Here is a 6,000-nt window from a genome sequence, read left to right on the forward strand (position 1 = left end):
TAACACCGTCCCTGCACTGTGGCACAGCACTGCCCTAACACCGTCCCTGCACTGTGGCACAGCACCGCCCTAACACCGTCCCTGCACTGTGGCACAGCACTGCCCTAACACCGTCCCTGCACTGTGACACACCGCTGCCCTAACACCGTCCCTGCACTGTGGCACACCGCTGCCCTAACACCGTCCCTGCACTGTGGCACAGCACTGCCCTAACACCGTCCCTGCACTGTGGCACAGCACTGCCCTAACACCGTCCCTGCACTGTGGCACACCGCTGCCCTAACACCTCGCTAGGGCAGAGACAGCCAGGCCCTGTGTGTCAAGGATGCGCCCCTGCTATCCTGGCCTAGCCCCCAACATGGCCTCAAGTGCTCCATCCCAACTGCTCCAGCCACCCCTGGCCAAGGTGCTAACTCTTTCACTGCCCAGAATGAGACTTGCAGATACTTTGTTCTCTCTCCTGAGTGAAAGAAAAGGACAGAGATGAGGATACGCACACAAAAAGCATAAAAACACCGATATCAAACAAAGAAAAGAGTCAGGTCCCAGGTGGAAGGGACTGATGGAGATGCCTCACTCTTGGACTGAAATTTCATTTTTTTAAGCTGTAGAGAAGAGACTCTTGTTTCCCCATAGAAATGCCCATTGTGGGGTGGATGAAATGTTCTAACTGTAGATATGAACAGAGGCATTTCTGCTAAAGTAAGGAGATGTTGTAATGGCTGTGATCCTATGAGATGTTAGAATAAAGAGGAGATGAAGATACCTGCTGCCCCCCAGGGAAGAGAAGAAGAAAGATCTCCCTGAAGAGAGCTTTTGTTTGAATTGTTACAATCCTTAAAGTGTGCCCCATAAGTTGACCTGGTCCTCGATAACGATTGTGAGAAGACTGTCAGTGCAGGAAGGGATTTTTACACAGTGATCAGATTTCCATTCTCCCAGGCAGCTGATTTACTGTGACATCGAGGCCATAAGAAAATTGTTTCTTGGGGAGAAAATCTCCATAGACTGAAGAGAAGTCTCCTCTCCCAAGGAAATTGGTGAAAGACTATTTTTAGAGATGGTAAACTGATTGATTTGTTGTTTCTGTACATTGTCAGTGTGAAAGAAAAGAAGTTGTGGGCACAGGAGAAGAGTTCTGAAAGTTTTATTCTAATTCTTCTTTTTTTTTCTTATAGTTTCTAGTAATAAAGTTTTTCTTTGTACCCTTTAAAGTTTGAGCCTGCTTTGCCTTCCTGCTAATCCTATCTCACAGCAGGAAATTAGTAAATAATTCTAGTGGGTGCAGTGACGATTTAGTCAGCACTAGACCCATGACAGTAATTGGTGTGCTGGCCAGGAAATTTCAAATCGGTGAACTGAAACCACTACACAAGAAAAAGCTTACTTTAGTATTGTCATGAGAGGTTAACACTGCCATACCTCATGTTACTATACTAGGAAGTGTGATGATTACAGAATTCTAGAATAAAGATGCATCTCAAACCATAAGGAGGTCAGTCCTCATTAAAATAGCCAAATTAGCAAGTGCAAATAACACCTTTCAATTACCCATAATAGAACTAAGTTGTCTCAGCAAACTTTAAATAGGTCATACCAGTGATTGCCAGATGAAGGTAAAGGACCATTTCATGCCAATAAGTCACCCATGAAGCAGATACTTAAAATTCTGTACTTGGAAGTGGATATTCAAGTGAATTTGGTGAAAACCAGATTAGAAATATAGATACCTGCCTCATCCAGCTCTTTTTGAAATGCCAGGCCATGTACTGGCACAGCACATAATCGTTTATACACACACACTTAGGTTTGATATGTGCTAAATACCAGCCTAAATAGCAGACTGCTTTCTGTTGATTCTCTCCAAAAAGAAACAGCATGTTCATCTGTCAGTGTGCTTTTTGTAACAAGCATTCATCATCACAGCAAGTGATTCAGCTGGTATAGTAAGTAGTCTCTTCTGGAAAAAAACAAAACCAACAAAGCACTGAATGACATGGCAAGATCATTCTCTCGTGCAGAGGAAATACCCAGCCAACAAAACTCAGCTGAATGGCCTTTCAAAAAAAGGAATCACTGTGAGGAGCCAGCTCCTGAAAACCACATGCCTTTCAATGGAGAAGTTGCTCTTTACAGCTACTACTAAGCTCAGCTCTAAAAAAGCCCATTGCAGTAACAGTTCATACTTTGACACTGCTCCTTAGCTCCACAGTTCCATTTAAACAGCTATTCCAAGGCCTCCTCCCAAGCTCCACTAGCTCCCAGAAACAGCTGCTGAGCTATACAACCATCTTCTCCTAGAAGCAGGTCAGGAACATTTCACCTTTCTCACTGGTGAAGGACCAGCGCCTCCCATGTCCCAGCATACTGCCTAGAGGCCCCTCTGCAAACTGTGTCAGTGGCAGAAAGACAGCAGCACCATCACCTGCTTGGGTGCTGAGAGGGACAAACCATGGGCAGGGCAGATCCTCCAGGCACAGGTCTGCCAAACCCAAGCCTTGCTTATATGCTTAGGCCACTCAGTGCTGTACCTTGCATCACAAAGATGACCTTTATCTTAATCTAAAAAAAAAAAAAAAAAAAAAAAAAAAAAGGGTAAGTTTTCTCACTTCAAAACAATTTGAATTAATTATCTGAAGAATGTTATAGTTGTTCTGCAAATATTTCGACTACTGCAATTAATCAGCATAGTTACTTGAATATCATTGACTACCTATTTTCCAAGGACAGCATTCCTCTTGGCACAGATACAAACATTACTGCATCAAGAAGCTACATTAATAAAATTAGATTGCTACTGGGTCTGCTAAGACTCTGATAAAGCACTACAATATGCAGATAATGTCCAACATGGCACATGCAAGAATCTGACTGTTGCTCCCTACAGAGTATGTGAATGCAGAACCTACAGGCTTCTCTCTCTTACTGCTTCAAAGCACAGAGGAGAGCTCTGACTGTCAACTATTTTTTCATTCATTTTTATGCAGGCTGTTTTGAAATCAACATCTAGTATGGTTGTGCTACTATAACATAACCCTATGCATTTCAACTGTACACATAGATGATGGCTCGCTACCAGATTCATTATTATGCTCTGTCTACAAAGATATTAGTGGCTTTTAACAGAATGTCCTATAAAATGGACTGGAAATATTGAACATTTAGTATTAATTTGTTTGCATTTGTGAACTGACAGTTCCTTCTCTTGTGGATTCTTGTGTTAAAACAAAACAGAGTCCCTCCTCCCCCCTCTTTTCTTTAGTGACACCATTCAGTTTTAGCTAAAAAGCATTTTTAACATAATGGATAAATAACAACCACGGTAAAATGTCTTGGATTACAAGCAAAACCTTTCTTAGGCAGTCAGTGAAATACACTTATGCAACACTGAACAGCATCTTTCCAGCGACCCATTAAAAGGATGTTCTAGACATGGTGTAGAAAAACAGTGCCATTTCCTTCCTTTGGGAAATCCACAACAATCCCCCAAGAAAACTGCACCAGGGCACAGTAACCCAGAGCAGGATAGAAGTACAAGAAAGAGCTGTTTTTATACAATTTGTTCTTTGATGAGTCAGCTGAAATACTGAAAAAAAGAGATACTTTCAATCCATTGCATCAGTGATAAAACTAACTTCCACCATGAAGACAAGAAGCTGTGTTGCTAAGGGAAACAAATGAGAGGTTAAAATCAGCACAAAGGCCTGCAACTTCACAGACTTCTGAGAAACAAAGCAAGCATGATTCCTTGCAAAGCCTTAGATTTCATAGATTTTTTCTGTCTGTGTCCCTGTTTCTCTCAGGACCAAGGTTCCTCTAGGCTAGAGGGGTTAAGAATCTTCTGAGTCTTCCTATAAAATGCAATGATTTTTTTCTGCAAAATATATCCTATCTAATTTTAGAACGCTTTCAGACTCCATAGCATGAGGACACTTGTTAATTGACTAACTGCTTGCAACAATCAATTTCTGTTTCTATTTGATGACAAATTCTTATGCTGTCTTACTTTCCATAGCTCAAAATATGGGGGACAAAATAAAGAAGAGCCAAATTTATTTCACATTGCTGACATAGAAATTCATAGTCTATTTGAAGACTATTAAAGTGTCTAAAAAGAATGAAGCTTGTTTTTTGGCTTCGAATCTAGAGAAAATAATTTGAGGCCTTAGTTCAAAGGATTCTAACTGTTTTGTACACAAATGTTTAAATGAGGGAAGGTCAGGTAAGAAATGGATAGTGGGATTACCTACAGGAAGAAGTGTAATCAATCAGTACCAATAACTACCATTTAATCTAGCATGTTTCTGTAGTGCAATGCTTATATTAAAATAACACTGTTAGTTGATTTCATAAGGAAATGTTTGACCTCCTCCCCAATTCTAGATGATTCAGGATGTAATATACGATGAGCAAAAAAACCCCAGGAAAAACAGAAGGAATGTCTGACTCTATGAGAAGAATTCTGTGAGCTTTAGACTGCTTGTTCCACTTGGATGGTTACAATATTTAATTTCTCTTATTTAAGTTTCTAAGAGTGACAGTGGTAAGCAAGCACATGTTTTATAGCAGCACTGGCTGTAACACAGTCAGCTCACAGGGCTGCTTGACAGTCAGCTGAATTATCCAGAATATTAGAGCAGAACACGATGATTCCTGGCTAACATTTTGTACCTTTGCAGCCAACAGGCTATTCATCCCAGTGAAGCTATGCTACCTTTGAGCCTTCAAATTATTTGCTTTTCCCCTCAGGATGAGCCCACTGATCTTTGCAGCCTATACCTTCTCCTTTATAGAGCTTGTATAGATGTCTCTGAAGGCTTTTTGACAGGGGTTCAGAGATGCTAAAAGAGGAAGATACTTCCTACGTTGATTATGTGGAGAGCCCACAGCTTCCATAACGCAATTCCACAATTCCGTATGTTGTGTGCTGAGTGTGACTCATCCAGAGCTGCCAGTAGGAAGTGGTAGGCAACGGGTTGTGTCTGAGGAGCTGCCTGACTCACAGCATTACTGAGAGGCATTAGCAGCCAAACAAGACTGAAAAGGTTGGATTTTTATAATAGGAATTTCTTTGAAACAACAGTACTAACTTCACAAGAAAGTGAAGAAAGTACTGAACTGCACCAGGAAGATAATTTTCTTTCATGGACTAATATTTCTATTTATAATGGAAAACATGACTGGAAAATATGTTTCCTTGCATGACAATCTAAATGTTCTAATTTTATTAAAATTATATAGACAAAGACTTCCTTTACATGGCAGCAAACTAATTTGCAGAACACAAATTGAAAGTGTAACCTTTGGTGCAGAAATAAAATTTCAGGAATCTGACAAAACCAGAAAAAGACATTATTCATACGTGTCTAGCAAACAGAGACCAAATAGTTTTATACAGAATTTGTTTTGTGCCTTCATGCACAAGTCACCCTGCCATTCCCTCAGCAGCTGAAGATTTTACAACAACCCTCACCTTGAGCTATACTCTTCCTGATCTTGGTGATTAACTTCCAGGAAAAGCCTTAAGGCCTAACCTTGAGCATGCTTCACGCACACAAAGAAAACCACATAAGAAATGCATTCACAGTGTCTGCAGAGCAATATCAAGTAATACAAATGACTGCAGGATTGATCAAGACAATTTTTAAACATAATGTTTAAAATACCCCCCTGCATTTACAGCCATTTAAAATACTATACACACATGCACAAATACTCCCAACTATGAAATTGGTACCTAAAAATTATTGGGATGAATACTTCCTGCATTCCTATAGTATCCTGTGAACTATGAAAATCTAGACTTGTCAACCCTGGCCTTTGGTTTAGTTATCCAAACACTCAGCACTCAGACATGCAATATACCAGCTCTAATGCATTTACTACATGAGAAAACTCATCTGTTTCAGAGTATATTACCTGAGCAGCACCCACAACAACAAACCTAGGCTCCCTTCTCCTGGGAATGTTCAGTGAAGTTCTGGGTCTGTGTCCTATTTT

Source organism: Cinclus cinclus, chromosome 7, assembly GCF_963662255.1.
Source record: "Cinclus cinclus chromosome 7, bCinCin1.1, whole genome shotgun sequence".
Taxonomy (NCBI): Eukaryota; Metazoa; Chordata; class Aves; order Passeriformes; family Cinclidae; genus Cinclus; species Cinclus cinclus.